The sequence below is a fragment of the Taudactylus pleione genome, unplaced genomic scaffold (assembly GCF_031769625.1).
Source record: "Taudactylus pleione unplaced genomic scaffold, aTauple2 ptg000201l, whole genome shotgun sequence".
In the NCBI taxonomy this organism is placed as follows: domain Eukaryota; kingdom Metazoa; phylum Chordata; class Amphibia; order Anura; family Myobatrachidae; genus Taudactylus; species Taudactylus pleione.
In genome coordinates this window covers 64,044,731-64,061,676 of record NW_028284603.1, presented here as the reverse complement: position 1 = coordinate 64,061,676, position 16,946 = coordinate 64,044,731, and positions in this window count along the sequence as shown.

The following is a 16,946-nucleotide window of genomic DNA, read 5'->3' as shown; positions in this document are numbered from 1 at the left end:
GTTAAATAAAGGGCAGCAAGCTGGAGATAAATAAAGGGCAGCATGTCGGAGATAAATAAAGGGCAGCATGGTGGAGTTAAATAAAGTACAGCATGTTGGAGTTAAATAAAGTGCAGCATGTTGGAGATAAATAAAGGGCAGCATGTTGGAGATAAATAAAGGGCAGCATGTTGGAGATAAAAAAAGGGCTGCATGTTGGAGTTAAGTAAAGTACAGCATGTTGGAGATAAATAAAGGGCAGCATGTTGGAGATAAATAAAGTGCAGCATGTTGGAGTTAAATAAAGGGCAGCATGCTGGAGATAAATAAAGGGCAGCATGTTGGAGATAAATAAAGTGCAGCATGTTGGAGTTAAATAAAGGGCAGCATGCTGGAGATAAATAAAGGGCAGCATTTTGGAGTTAAATAAAGGGCAGCATGTTGGAGTTAAATAAAGGGCAGCATGTTGGAGTTAAATAAAGGGCAGCATGTTGGAGATAAATAAAGGGCAGCATGTTGGAGTTAAATAAATGGCAGCATGTTGGAGTTAAATAAAGTACAGCATGTTGGAGATAAATAAAGGGCAGCATGTTGGAGATAAATAAAGGGCAGCTTGTTGTAGTTAAATAAAGGGCTGCATGTTGGAGTTAAATAAAGGTCAGCATGTTGAAATTAAATAAAGTACAGCATGTTGGAGATAAACAAAGGCCAGCATGTTGGAGATAAATAAAGGTCTGCATATTGGAGTTAAATAAAGGGCAGCATGTTGGATTTAAATAAAGGGCTGCATGTTGGAGATAAATAAAGGGCTGCATGTTGGAGTTAAATAAAGTACAGGATGTTGGAGATAAATAAAGGGTAGCATGTTGGAGATAAATAAAGTACAGCATGTTGGAGATAAATAAAGGGCAGCATGTTGGAGATAAATAAAGTGCAGCATGTTGGAGTTAAATAAAGGGCAGCATGCTGGACATAAATAAAGGGCAGCATTTTGGAGTTAAATAAAGGGCAGCATGTTGGAGTTAAATAAAGGGCAGCATGTTGGAGTTAAATAAAGGGCAGCATGTTGGAGATAAATACAGGGCAGCATGTTGGAGTTAAATAAATTTCAGCATGTTGGAGTTAAATAAAGTACAGCATGTTGGAGATAAATAAAGGGCAGCATGTTGGAGATAAATAAAGGGCAGCATGTTGGAGTTAAATAAAGGGCTGCATGTTGGAGTTAAATAAAGGTCAGCATGTTGAAGTTAAATAAAGTACAGCATGTTGCAGATAAATAAAGGGCAGCATGTTGGACATAAATAAAGGACTGCATGTTGGAGTTCAATAAAGGGCAGTATGCTGGAGATAAATAAAGTGCAGCATGTTGGAGTTAAATAAAGGGCAGCATGTTGGAGTTAAATAAAGTACAGTATGTTGGAGATAAATAAAGGGCAGCATGTTGGAGAAAAATAAAGGACTGCATGTTGGAGTTAAATAAAGGGCAGCATGTTGGAGTTGAATAAAGTACAGCATGTTGGAGATAAACAAAGGCCAGCATGTTGGAGATAAACAAAGGGCAGCATGTTGGAGATAAATAAAGTGCAGCATGTTGGAGTTAAATAAAGGGCAGCATGCTGGAGATAAATAATTGGCAGCATGTTGGAGTTAAATAAAGGGCAGCATGTTGGAGTTAAATAAAGTGCAGCATGTTAGAGATAAAAAAAGGGCAGCATGTTGGAGACAAATAAAGGGCAGCATGTTGGAGTGAAATAAAGGGCTGCATGTTGGAGATAAATAAAGGGCTGCATGTTGGAGTTAAATAAAGTACAGGATGTTGGAGTTAAATAAAGGGCAGCATGTTGGAGATAGATAAAGTACAGCATGTTGGAGATAAATAAAGGGCAGCATGTTGGAGATAAATAAAGTGCAGCATGTTGAAGTTAAATAAAGGGCAGCATGCTGTAGATAAAAAAAGGGCAGCATTTTGGAGTTAAATAAAGGGCAGCATGTTGGAGTTACATAAAGGGCAGCATGTTGGAGTTAAATAAAGGGCAGCATGTTGGAGTTAAATAAAGTACAGCATGTTGGAGATAAATAAAGGGCAGCATGTTAGAGATAAATAAAGAGCAGCATGTTGGAGTTAAATAAAGGGCATTATGATGGAGTTAAATAAAGTACAGCATGTTGGAGATAAATAAAGGGCAGCATGTTGGAGTTAAATAAAGGGCAGCATGTTGGAGTTAAATAAAGTACAGCATGTTGGAGATAAATAAAGTACAGCATGTTGGAGTTAAATAAAGGGCAGCAAGCTGGAGATAAATAAAGGGCAGCATGGTGGAGTTGAATAAAGTACAGCATGTTGGAGTTAAATAAAGTGCAGCATGTTGGAGATAAATAAAGGGCAGCATGTTGGAGATAAATAAAGGGCAGCATGTTGGAGTTAAAAAAAGGGCTGCATGTTGGAGTTAAGTAAAGTACAGCATGTTGGAGATAAATAAAGGGCAGCATGTTGGAGATAAATAAAGTGCAGCATGTTGGAGTTAAATAAAGGGCAGCATGCTGGAGATAAATAAAGGGCAGCATGTTCGAGATAAATAAAGGGCAGCATGGTGGAGTTAAATAAAGTGCAGCATGTTGGAGTTAAATAAAGGGCAGCATGCTGGAGATAAATAAAGGGCAGCATTTTGGAGTTAAATAAAGGGCAGCATGTTGGAGTTAAATGAAGGGCAGCATGTTGGAGATAAATAAAGGGCAGCATGTTGGAGTTAAATAAATGGCAGCATGTTGGAGTTAAATAAAGTACAGCATGTTGGAGATAAATAAAGGGCAGCATGTTGGAGATAAATAAAGGGCAGCATGTTGGAGTTAAATAAAGGGCTGCATGTTGGAGTTAAATAAAGGTCAGCATGTTGAAGTTAAATAAAGTACAGCATGTTGGAGATAAACAAAGGCCAGCATGTTGGAGATAAATAAAGGTCTGCATATTGGAGTTAAATAAAGGGCAGCATGTTGGATTTAAATAAAGGGCTGCATGTTGGAGATAAATAAAGGGCTGCATGTTGGAGTTAAATAAAGTACAGGATGTTGGAGATAAATAAAGGGCAGCATGTTGGAGATAAATAAAGTACAGCATGTTGGAGATAAATAAAGGGCAGCATGTTGGAGATAAATAAAGTGCAGCATGTTGGAGTTAAATAAAGGGCAGCATGCTGGAGATAAATAAAGGGCAGCATTTTGGAGTTAAATAAAGGGCAGCATGTTGGAGTTAAATAAAGGGCAGCATGTTGGAGTTAAATAAAGGGCAGCATGTTGGAGATAAATAAAGGGCAGCATGTTGGAGTTAAATAAATTTCAGCATGTTGGAGTTAAATAAAGTACAGCATGTTGGAGATAAATAAAGGGCAGCATGTTGGAGATAAATAAAGGGCAGCATGTTGGAGTTAAATAAAGGGCTGTATGTTGGAGTTAAATAAAGGTCAGCATGTTGAAGTTAAATAAAGTACAGCATGTTGGAGATAAATAAAGGGCAGCATGTTGGACATAAATAAAGGACTGCATGTTGGAGTTAAATAAAGGGCAGTATGCTGGAGATAAATAAAGTGCAGCATGTTGGAGTTAAATAAAGGGCAGCATGTTGGAGTTAAATAAAGTACAGTATGTTGGAGATAAATAAAGGGCAGCATGTTGGAGAAAAATAAAGGACTGCATGTTGGAGTTAAATAAAGGGCAGCATGTTGGAGTTGAATAAAGTACAGCATGTTGGAGATAAACAAAGGCCAGCATGTTGGAGATAAACAAAGGGCAGCATGTTGGAGATAAATAAAGTGCAGCATGTTGGAGTTAAATAAAGGGCAGCATGCTGGAGATAAATAATTGGCAGCATGTTGGAGTTTAATAAAGGGCAGCATGTTGGAGTTAAATAAAGTGCAGCATGTTAGAGATAAAAAAAGGGCAGCATGTTGGAGATAAATAAAGGGCAGCATGTTGGAGTTAAATAAAGGGCTGCATGTTGGAGATAAATAAAGGGCTGCATGTTGGAGTTAAATAAAGTACAGGATGTTGGAGTTAAATAAAGGGCAGCATGTTGGAGATAAATAAAGTACAGCATGTTGGAGATAAATAAAGGGCAGCATGTTGGAGATAAATAAAGTGCAGCATGTTGAAGTTAAATAAAGGGCAGCACGCTGTAGATAAAAAAAGGGCAGCATTTTGGAGTTAAATAAAGGGCAGCATGTTGGAGTTACATAAAGGGCAGCATGTTGGAGTTAAATAAAGGGCAGCATGTTGGAGTTAAATAAAGTACAGCATGTTGGAGATAAATAAAGGGCAGCATGTTAGAGATAAATAAAGAGCAGCATGTTGGAGTTAAATAAAGGGCAGTATGATGGAGTTAAATAAAGTACAGCATGTTGGAGATAAATAAAGGGCAGCATGTTGGAGTTAAATAAAGGGCTGCATGTTGGAGTTAAATAAAGTACAGCATGTTGGAGATAATTAAAGTACAGCATGTTGGAGTTAAATAAAGGGCAGCATGCTGGAGATAAATAAAGGGCAGCATGTCGGAGATAAATAAAGGGCAGCATGGTGGAGTTAAATAAAGTACAGCATGTTGGAGTTAAATAAAGTGCAGCATGTTGGAGATAAATAAAGGGCAGCATGTTGGAGATAAATAAAGGGCAGCATGTTGGAGATAAAAAAAGGGCTGCATGTTGGAGTTAAGTAAAGTACAGCATGTTGGAGATAAATAAAGGGCAGCATGTTGGAGATAAATAAAGTACAGCATGTTGGAGTTAAATAAAGGGCAGCATGCTGGAGATAAATAAAGGGCAGCATGTTGGAGATAAATAAAGGGCAGCATGGTGGAGTTAAATAAAGTACAGTATGTTGGAGATAAATAAAGGGCAGCATGTTGGAGATAAATAAAGGACTGCATGTTGGAGTTAAATAAAGGGCAGCATGATGGAGTTAAATAAATGGCAGCATGTTGGAGTTAAATAAAGGGCAGCATGCTGGAGAACAATAAAGGGCAGCATGTTGGAGATAAATAAAGGACTGCATGTTTGAGATAAATAAAGGGTAGCATGTTGGAGATAAATGCAGGACAGCATTTTGGAGATAAATAAAGGGCAGCATGTTCGAGTTAAATAAAGGGCAGCATGTTGGTGATAAATAAAGGGCAGCTTGTTGGAGTTAAATAAAGGGCTGCATGTTGGAGTTAAATAAAGGTCAGCATGTTGGAGTTAAATAAAGTACAGCATGTTGGAGATAAATAAAGGGCAGCATGTTGGACATAAATAAAGGATTGCTTGTTGGAGTTAAATAAAGGGCAGTATGCTGTAGATAAATAAACTGCAGCATGTTGGAGTTAATTAAAGGGCATCATGTTGGAGTTAAATAAAGTACAGTATGTTGGAGATAAATAAAGGGCAGCATGTTGGAGATAAATAAAGGGCAGCATGTTTGAGTTAAATAAAGTACAGCATATTGGAGATAAACAAAGGCCAGCATGTTGGAGATAAATAAAGGACTGCATATTGGAGTTAAATAAAGGGCAGCATGTTGGATTTAAATAAAGGGCTGCATGTTGGAGATAAATAAAGGGCAGCATGCTGGAGAACAATAAAGGGCAGCATGTTGGAGATAAATAAAGGACTGCATGTTGGAGATAAATAAAGGGTAGCATGTTGGAGATAAATGTAGGACAGCATGTTGGAGATAAATAAAGGGCAGCATGTTGGAGTTAAATAAAGGGCAGAATGTTGGTGATAAATAAAGGGCAGCATGTTGGAGTTAAATAAAGGGCTGCATGTTGGAGTTAAATAAAGGTCAGCATGTTGGAGTTAAATAAAGTACAGCATGTTGGAGATAAATAAAGGGCAGCATGTTGGACATAAATAAAGGATTGCTTGTTGGAGTTAAATAAAGGGCAGTAAGCTGGAGATAAATAAAGTGCAGCATGTTGGAGTTAAATAAAGGGCAGCATGTTGGAGTTAAATAAAGTACAGTATGTTGAAGATAAATAAAGGGCAGCATGTTGGAGATAAATAAAGGACAGCATGTTGGAGTTAAATAAAGGGCAGCATGTTGGAGTTAAATAAAGTACAGCATGTTGGAGATAAACAAAGGCCAGCATGTTGGAGATAAATAAAGGACTGCTTATTGGAGTTAAATAAAGGGCAGCATGTTGGATTTAAATAAAGGGCAGCATGTTGGAGTTAAATAAATGGCAGCATGTTGGAGTTAAATAAAGTACAGCATGTTGGAGATAAATAAAGGGCAGCATGTTGGAGATAAATAAAGGGCAGCATGTTGGAGTTAAATAAAGGGCTGCATGTTGGAGTTAAATAAAGGTCAGCATGTTGAAGTTAAATAAAGTACAGCATGTTGGAGATAAATAAAGGGCAGCATGTTGGACATAAATAAAGGACTGCATGTTGGAGTTAAATAAAGGGCAGCCTGTTGGAGTTAAATAAAGGGCAGCATGTTGGATTTAAATAAACTTAACAAATGTGCAATAAGAAGAACAAAGCATTTGTAAAATTACTGTTTGGATCTATTATTGATATAATGTATGGTAGCGTGTTTGTAAACCATGAGGTTGGGTGAGCATTAGGGCATCAACCTACACTAACTGAACGGCATTAGACTTTGGTCATGCACCATGCTTGAGAGGCTGTCTTCATAGATACTTTAAGGTGAGAATCCATAGAATGGTATATTTTGTAAGGCCAATGAAGGACACAGCTATGGTTGCCTTCACAAGCATGACTTCCCCCATAACTTAACATCATGTGTGCTCTGACTATCTGGCGGCTCCAGCAACACCGGTCACTATCAGTGCCTTTGTGCATTAGTCGATCTACAGATACATTCATGGTGGTTCCAGAGAAAGTCAAATAGCCACAAACCAAATGTATTTTTTTTCGCCCATTGCTCCTCCCCTGCAGTTCTTGGCTAGTCATGTCTTTTACTCACAACCCTTTTCCCTGGCACAAACACCACTGCGCCAGTGGATTTAGGGGTCATTGATCACACTGGACCCCTTACACCTGTAGTTGCTTAGTTTTTATATCAGTAGTTAATCCTTTTGTGACCTATATCTCTTCAGCTTTTGCTGAAACAAATTTCATACCATAGTTAGACACCAAACACAAACTTATTTCTATGTTCTGTGTATAGAACTCTTTAGTGCATTATAAAATGCTGCTATGGCTGAAAAATCCAATTTAAGCAGCCAAACTGAGATCATGTCTTTATTCCAGGATCTATTTATTTGAAAAGATAGTAACGCATATTGTAATGTATGTTTTGTACAAATGTTGGAAATAATTATTTCCCTAGTATAATATTATGATTTTACTACAAGTAAAGGTCAGCAGCAATTGAAGTAATGGAATGTATAATTGCCCCATGTATGGACTTGGATGAAAAGGTCAGTCACATCCCTCCGACTAGAAACTGCGACATTAATGTTCTACAGCCAGTCACAGATCCATTCATTCATGAAAACAAAATATGTAAAATGCAGAATCAACATTTGCAGATGTGTTTTAATAATCAGTGTAATAGACAATTCTGCCAGCAATATTAATTCACAGGATTGTGATGTCTCTCATGTTCTGTCAGATGATGAGAGATGACAGCCTTGAAGGACGAAGCTTTATGAGATGTGAAGTCCTGAATGTTGTACAAATTACTTGAAATCAATGTGACCACTGATGTTAAACATAATGAAATGGAGAAGAAGTTATGAGACTGAAACTGCGATGATTTATTTTTATAATCTTGCTGCTTCATTTAGAAAGGAACATGAACCCTTTCAGTGAACACTATATTTACTTGATAAAGGTATAAAGCGATAGATAGATAGATAGATAGATAGATAGATAGATAGATAGATAGATAGATACTGTAGATAGATAGATAGATAGATAGACAGACAGACAGACAGACAGACAGACAGACAGACAGATAGATAGATAGATAGTTTTCTGAATACCTCTTGATTTATCCACATGTAATGATTTGTGTAAACCTACATGGAACTCTCTTACTTAAAACAAAATACATTTGCATTTGACATTTGTTTTCTTTAACATAAAAATCTGTAATACTAGCAGCATAAGCAGTAGAATAGTAGTAACAATTCCCCACATAAACACATTACATTCATTTTTTAAGATGTTGTAATCTAGTTCATGTTGCTGAAGAGCCGTAGAGAGCCAGGCCAGGCCCGGGTACTGGCTATGGGGCGTGGCTTAATATAAGGAGGTGTGGTCACGCCTCCTTAAAAAAAAAAAAAAAAAAAACATTTCTTCAAGTGGTCATTTCCCAAGTCATTGTCTAACCCCATGATTCTGGGGCCTATTCGTCAACACTAAAATAATGTTTTAAAGGACATTTTCCTTAATTAACGTTATTTTTGTATTCATGAAGTATCTTAACGCAGGAGATATCACTGATATCTCCTGGTTAAGTCCCCCTGCGTTCATTTCCACACTCCCCATACATTAGTATGGGGATATGAAAATTATGGTATTCATCAAATTCCAAAAATTATGTATTTTCGGAATTTTATGGTGTTATCATACGCCACTGTGAGGTGGTGTATAGTAGGTAACACTTACCAATACTTCCTCATCTTTGCGGCCCTCTGCTGGAGGCCACTGGTTACGCTACTTGAGGCCCCCTGCTGGTTACGCTACTTACGTATCTTCACTGACTAGTGAAGATATGTCATATGTGTCATAGGTGGGGGCGAGTGTGTTGGGCTGGTCGTGTGCGGCGAGTGTTCGGCGGGTCCGGTTGGATTATTTTGGCTGGCATTTTATTTTCCCATGGATTAAAAGCCTTGAAGCTTCTAAAGAAAGGTAAGTCTGACTTGTATTATTGTTAGTGGTATTGCCTGTTGATTTTTAATGTGATGTGATGTGAATTGTGATTATTGCTTGTTGATTTTTAATGTGATGTGATGACTTACCTTTTAAGAGAGCGATGGCCAGATGTCAGTGATGGCTTGTAATATGGCATCAAAAGGGTTCTCTGCTCCCAAAGTCTTCCGCCACATGAATTCAGCTAGATATTACTGAAGGTGGGGGCGAGGAGTGCCTCTTTGTTTTTTATTTCTCCATTTAGCAGAGCCCCACATTCTTTCTACATTTTGTGTATGTGCACCCGTTGTGGGAACTATGAAATTATATTTGTGGTTCACAGTTGCATGGCTGTATCCTGCTTTTTAGAGCTCCTCTGTTTTATAGGCACGCCAGCAGTCCGAATAAATGTTAGAGCCCTCTTCAATGTGTTCCATAATATCTGCCATCAGTGTGTCAGCTTCTCTATTGGGGACCTGAACCAGAAAGCACTGTCCATTTTCCCTGCATACCCCTCCGAAGATCCATTGTTGGGGTAAAACCCTGCCAGTGTTGCTTTTCCTTCTTACAAATAGACTTTCATCTATTTCCACAATTTTGCCAGGGCTATTCGTTTGTTCGGTTGATGCATGAGATGTAATGAGCAGACCTCTCTTATGTAATTATTCCAGTTTATGGTGGTATTTTCGCTTATGTTAAGCTGTTTCTCGCACCACTTGATGGATGTCAGGACCTCATTCAGAGTCGGTCATAGCGGCCGTACGGTCGATGGGCTACGGCCGCAAAAATCATAAACGGAAGCGATCGTACGGCTGGTCGATCATAAACAAAGTGACGCCCATTCGTTAGCACTGCACCTCCTCTAGCTACCGACTGATCTGATCGAACGAATGAGACAGTCGTAGTCAGGCGCTGTCAGTCGCTGTATGCTAATTATGTTGTGATGGTTGCGGCCGTATGTGTTGTATTGATGGTCACATGTCATGTTTACATGGACTATCAAACAGCTTGTTATTAGCTTGTTGTCAATTATCTAATTAAGAGTGTTTAACTCTTGCTGTTCTTTTTATTCAGTTTTTTTTAATGTGTCAATAAACTTTATTGTTTTTTTTGTGGGGGTTGCAATTGCACACTGCGTGTTTTATCCAATCATATCTGACCTTATTTTTCGGGTCACATGATTAAAGGATTGTCCAATAGTGTTTTTTTTTAGGAAACTGAGTAAATATTTTAGCCAATCATCTTTATTATACCCCATGTATATTTCATGTTTTCTGTAAAATCGGCCATTGCCATCATGAGAGCCGCGGCCTTTACTCGTCGGGAATTATCGATCCTGATCAATATTTTGGACAGACGGCTTACAAACGCCCAGCCTCCCATTTCCGAACACTTAAAGCGTGCGGCCTATGCGGAGGTGAGGAGAGCCCTTTGCCGAGCGGGATTTCAGCACAATATAGTGCAACTAGAGAGGCGGTGGTCCGATTTGCACCACCGGTCGCCAGTCCTTTTGGCTAATTTGCGGGCGCGATTACGCAGACATAAGTATGCGTTTGTATAACTGTTAAAATTAGTGGACTGTTAAAAATGTCTGTTCCTTTTCCAAATCTTTTATTAAATGTAAACAAACCCTCCTGTATGTTGTCCCTATTGTCCTGAATGTGTAAAGTGTACTTCTGTTGTGTAGCCGAAAGTGAAAACTAAACTTAGATTTTTTTTATATCTTTAAATTTTAGAAACACAGCGGAGACAGAGAAGGGCCCGCAGATTTGGCCGCAATGCAGGTCCCAACCTGCAGCCCTCCCCCTCACCTTGCCCATCTGCTCAACCCAGCCCTCCCTCCCCACCACCATACTCCCCCAGTAACCCTCCCTCCCTCTTCCAAAACTCCTCTAGTATTCCTCCCTCCCCTGCCCACTCATCCCAAATCACCACTCCCGTGCACGAGTCCTCAACCCAAATATCCCCTCCCTTGGATTTTTTACAGTCCATTTCCCCTCCCACCATTCCACCAACTCCATCTTTCTCGCCATCTACATCTCCAGCACCATCTCCATCGGGTGCTTTCTTGCCATGCTCTGATGGTATGTGTTTTTTAATATTATGGGTTGTTGTTTTTTTGAGTGTTGTTGTTATCCATGTTTTTTTTTTTATATTTTGGCTGTGTGTTTGTTTTCATTTTTACAGTATGGGTGTCATAATCATTGTGCAGTAATCCTGTTACTCAATATTTTGTGGTTATGTTTTGTGCCTGGGCCCTTTTTTTTGGGGGGTGCCCAAAAATTTATGCCTTTTGGGGTTTTCAAAATGCTTTTTTTGGTGTAAAAATTGATTACATTATGATTTCTATTTTAGATTTAAATAAAACATGTCACAGAACTTGGGAAGGTGATAGGAACCAGACTAACCTTGTTAATGTTGTGTACACTGTGTTTAAAATGTACTAAGATGTAACTTCATTAGGAAAAGTGATGTTAGCCATAGCAAACAACCACATTGTAGTTCTGGATTATCAAGAACATTCTAGAAGTGAATATGTGCAGTGTGTTTTAAGGATATGGCCATCATGACTTAAGAATACACCTCCCAGTTGTTTATAAATCATCCTAGGGTATTTTTGATTATGCCACATAGTTAGGGTTTCAAAGTCTTTTTACACCATAAAAGTTTCAACATAATAATAATGTTGTGTGGAGTAAACTTTAGAACACACCCTAACATCATTGTGTCTACCCACTGTTTGGGACATTGAATAATGTTTAATGTTAAAATGTGGGTCATTTTTTAGATGTTTTTAACCTACAAATACATTTTTCTGTCCTCAGATCTAACCAACATACTTGTTGGAATACGTGAGGAGCTCACTCGAACAAGTGGCCATCTATTGGAGGCCTACTGCTGCCTACAGCGGATTGTGGGGAGTCTGGAGCGTTTTTAGTTTTTTTTTCACTTTGTACATTTAAAAATGTTTACATTTCCAGTAAAGTTTTTGTTCTAAAAACATTTGTCCTCTTTTTTCATAAAAATTAAATGGTGTAATTCTGCATTTCAAATACTTTGTGAACAAAGCTGGGTGCCTTTCCATAGTGTAACTAACACAAAAATGTTTATTTTAACCTTAAGAACATTTGCAGTAATGTTTTTTTTGTTTTTTGTTTGGGGTTTCCCTACATTATCCACCTCAAAATGGGTTTCAAAATACATTTACACCAAACCTTTTTTTTGGTAAAACATTTATTAAATAACAAACATGTTGCCAACATGCTTTTAATTGTAAAAAGCATTTCATCACAGAATCACACAAAAAAATTGGCCTCAGGTTTTTCTAAAATAAAATATCTTGCTTAGTCAGACATAAACAACAAAAGCAAAACTCAAACATAATATTTATTTTTTAACAGACAAAATAAAAAAAAATAATCACAATTAACTAAACATGTGGTGGTATATCCGGAAAAATTATGTTAGTTGTCCAAAAACAGTACAGGGTATTGCCAATGGGTTCCATTAGTTTTTCAGTTTTGGAAAGTGTTGTGATTTTTGTGAAAATAAAAAATAAAAACAATTAGGTTCACCTTCAAATACATTTGCTCTAAGTGTAAAATTAAAAATAAAGTTAAAAATTATTACCTAAAAAATCTTGAAACCACAGAATCGCGTCTGCCTCCCCTACAGCATCACAACACCTTCCTCCGAGGGGGCATCCTCTGGCAAGGCATCCTCTGGCTGCATGGGTACTTGACTCCTTATTGCAATGTTGTGTAAAATCCCACACAGGACCACAATGCGAGAAACCATATCTGGTGAGTACATGAGTGCACCACCAGAGTGATGGAGACACCGGAACCGGCCCTTTAAAAGGCCGATACAGCGCTCCACCACCTGCCTGGTGGCAGTAAACACGGCATTATATTGAGTTTGTGGCCCTGGTGTGGGATTCAAATAAGGAGTCAGCAGCCAGGGCGTGCAAGGATATCCACTGTCACCTGATGGAAATGGGACACCAAATGATCCATAAATTGTCAATGAAAACATGTTAACACTATTACTATAGCTACATACTGGATTTATACTTACCAAGAAGCCATGCATCACCAGCTTGCAGTGTGCTTAATTTTGGCCAAATCCCTGAATGCTGGATCACGTATGCATCATGGCTGTAGCCTGGAAATTTGGCATTCAGGGAGAGGATCTGGATGGAGGCACATAGCACCATTACATTTAGCAAATGGAAATGTTTATGGTTCCTATAGATTTTTTCCCTGCATGCAGGGGGCTGAAGTGCTATGCGAGTGCCAACCACTACCCCTATGATGTGTGGAAAGCCTGCAATCTCAAAAAACTTCTGCTTTACCACATCAAGGGCTTCTGTATCCAAAGGCATACTAATAAAATGTGCTATATGATTGAAGAATGCATCTAGCACACGCCTCAGGATCCGTGAAAATGAGGGCTGGGAGAGGCCACCCACCAGCCCCACAGTGGTTTGGAAGGACCCTGAGGTGCACAAATGTTACACCGCCAACAACTGTGTACGTGGTGTGATTGCTGTAGGAATGTTAATCTGACTTTCTAGATCAGTGTTGGCTAACCTTGACACTCCAGCTGTTATGGAACTACATAACCCAGCATGCACTGCTACAGTTTTGCTATTAGGGCATGCTAAAACTGTGGCAGGGCATGCTGGGATATATAGTTCCACAACAGCTGGAGTGTCAAGGTTAGCCAACACTGTTCTAGATCACACTGTTCTAGATCATTCTTTATTATTGAAAGAGTGTTTAGGATAATATTTGGAGGCAGGCGATAAGTGGTTACAACCACATCATCAGGCATTCCAAAAAGGGTGACATGTGTTCTATATATCTTGGCCCTTGCACGCCTCCTATGCCTACTCCCAGGAGGAGGCTGAGGAGGGGCAACATGGCCACTATTAGCTGGCCCACATTGCTCTGTAAAGTTAGAATTTAAAAAAAAAAGTGTTCTTGAGAAAGAATTTTCAATATTTTTCCAAAAATTCTTAGCTTAGTAATATTGGTGCATATTCTTACAGGGTCGGGCTGTGCCATCTTCGGGAACCCCTACAGGCGTTGTTTGTGTACGGGTTTTTATTTTATGGATGAAAAATAAAATAATATTTTTAAAAAAAACACATCTATTACTACTATTATTGATAAAACAATCCTTAACTTTGAAATTGGGCAAAATTAAAAATTGAAAACATAATTATTGTTTTATCAATAAAAACCACAAATACATTATTAAATATAAAAAAGACAGCATAAAACACTTCATTATTAAATACAACAAACGTTTAGGTTTTTAAAAATAGACACTTACCTGATTCCAGTACAAACTGGACTGTTAAACACCTAAAACAAAACAATAGAACATGACAATAATTGTTTGAATAATGTTCTTTTTCTGGTTTTAAGTTCAAAAAAACATTAAAAAAAGCTTGCAGTAGGCTGGCACACTTACTGGAGTCTGCAAAGAACGTTGTTATTTTGTTCTTCCAAAAACACGTCCACCCAAATACACAAAGTAACCGGGTTTGTTAAATTTATGGACAAACAAAAAATAAAAATTACCCACCACCCAAAAAAAAAATAAAAAATGGAACCCCCAAAAAAAGACAAATAAAAAACCCACCACCCAAAAAAAAAAAATGGAACCACAAAAAAAAACAAATAAAAAACCCACCACCCAAAAAAAAAAAAATGGAACCCCCCAAAAAACAATAAAAAACCCACCACCCAAAAAAAACAAAAAAACAAAAAAACACAAAAAAACCCAATAAAAAACCCACCACCCAAAAAAAACCACAAAAAAACAAATAAAAAACCCACCACCCAAAAAAAAAAAGTAAAAAACAAAAAAGCACCACTCAAACAACACACACAAGCACCACTCTCAAACAACACACACAAGCACCACTCAAACAACACACACAAGCACCACTCGAACAACACACACAAGCACCACTCAAAAAACACACACAAGCACCACTCAAATAACTCCAAAGACTGTAAACACTAGCAATCCCTTCCTGCACCACAAATCACTCCAACTACAACCCACAAGTAAGGGAACATTTGGCTTTGCCTTAAATAAGGCAAAAAAAACATAATGATTGAATAATGCAGGTAAGGTGTGCATTGTACGTAGGCAAATAGGGATGCACGGGTAACCAATCCAGGGATGCGCTCACATCTTGGACAACCTACGCAGTGATTACGGAATGCAGGTAAGGTGTGCATTGTACGTAGGCAAATAGGGATGCACGGGTAACCAATCCAGGGATGCGCTCACATCTCGGACAACCCACGCAGTGATTACAGAATGCAGCCAAGGTGTGCATTGTACGTAGGCAAATAGGGATGCATGGGTAACCAATCCAGGGATGCACTCACATCTCGGACAACCCATGTAGTGATTACGGAATGCAGCCAAGGTGTGCATTGTACGTAGGCAAATAGGGATGCACGGGTAACCAATCCAGGGATGCGCTCACATCTCGGACAACCCACGCAGTGATTACGGAATGCAGCCAAGGTGTGCATTGTACGTAGGCAAATAGGGATGCACGGGTAACCAATCCAGGGATGCGTTCACATCTCGGACAACCCACGCAGTGATTACGGAATGCAGCCAAGGTGTGCATTGTACGTAGGCAAATAGGGATGCACGGGTAACCAATCCAGGGATGCGCTCACATCTATAAAATAGTCATCAAAAGCACTATTCTTCATGCTCTCTCACAAGTTTTGAAAATGGCAAGTGAGGAGCATGGTGGGCAGAGGACAAATGAGGCAGGTAAGTGTTAAACACATTTTTTTAAAAACACAATAACAGTTCATATCTTCCACAAATGCATTTTTTAAATTAACAAAATTAAAAAATATTGTAGGTGCTGGGAATCCACTACCACCACCAGAGGAGGAGGAGGTGGGGCCAAGCAGGCCAAGGCCCAGAAATCCACCATTTTTAAGGCTAGAGCTTGAGACATTGGTGACCATGACAATAGATAACCTTGTCCATGCCCCAAGAAATATGGGGGCTGGAGCCAAAGACAGGATTTGGGAGGAGATATCCAGGGATTTTAATGCTGTGGGGACAACCCACAGAACCATGAAAGTCGTGAAAAAAAGGTAAAAAAATGATATTGTGAGTGTACTGAAGTCAAAAGTGAGATCTTAATTAAATAAACTAACCCTTAAAAAATGCCAAATCACATTGTCAAATGGACTGATTTCAAATACCAGCTGAAGAGGAAGCTACGGAGTAGGGTGGACCATGCTGCGGGGACAGGTGGTGGTCCCATCCCTGAGGAGCTGACTTTGACGAGGTTGGAGACGTTGGCTCAGGGACGGAAGAGGAGATGGTCGCTATGGACACTGACATGGCTGACTTCAACCCTCCACATATGAAAGAATGTAAATATTTTTTTAACTCAAAAAAGTATAAAGCTAAAACGTGTATGCGTTTTTTGTTTATAAAAAATACAAATGTTTTTTTTTCCAGACTCAGAGGAGGTAGTGCCTGCTCCTGAGGTCAGGTCTGTGTCCAGCACAGATGGAGACTCTGCAGGGGAGGATCCAAGTACTCCATCTGGGGACCCTGTGGAGTCTACTCCAGGGCAACCATCAGAACGAGCAGTGCCTCTCCTCACCAGGTTGGTCTCCCAAACTCAGGAGAACAGATGTGTTCTTCTGAGGATGGAGACCACTCTGGTGAGGGTGGCGGTGGCCCTGGAGACCATTGCTGGGGCCATAGATCATTGGGCCAATACCCAGGAGCAGGCCAACCCACCTGCCATGATGGAGCGAGACTCCCTTCCTACCAGGACCACCACCTCTGGCAGCCCAACAGCCACCCCCGCAAGTATGGAGAGCCCTATGCCTAGGCCTGAGGAAATACCATCTTCCTCTGGCCAGGCCAGTCGGCGGGTTACACGCCAGTCGGCTGTCCGTAGCTTACCTCTTCCTCTGAGCTGGCCCAAACGATGCAAGTAGCCCTGGATATCTCCTCCCTCACCTCTTGTCCAGTCCCCATATTTCTTGTCACCAATGTCTCAAGCTCTTTTTTTTTTTTTTTTATTTTAGAATTGTGTTT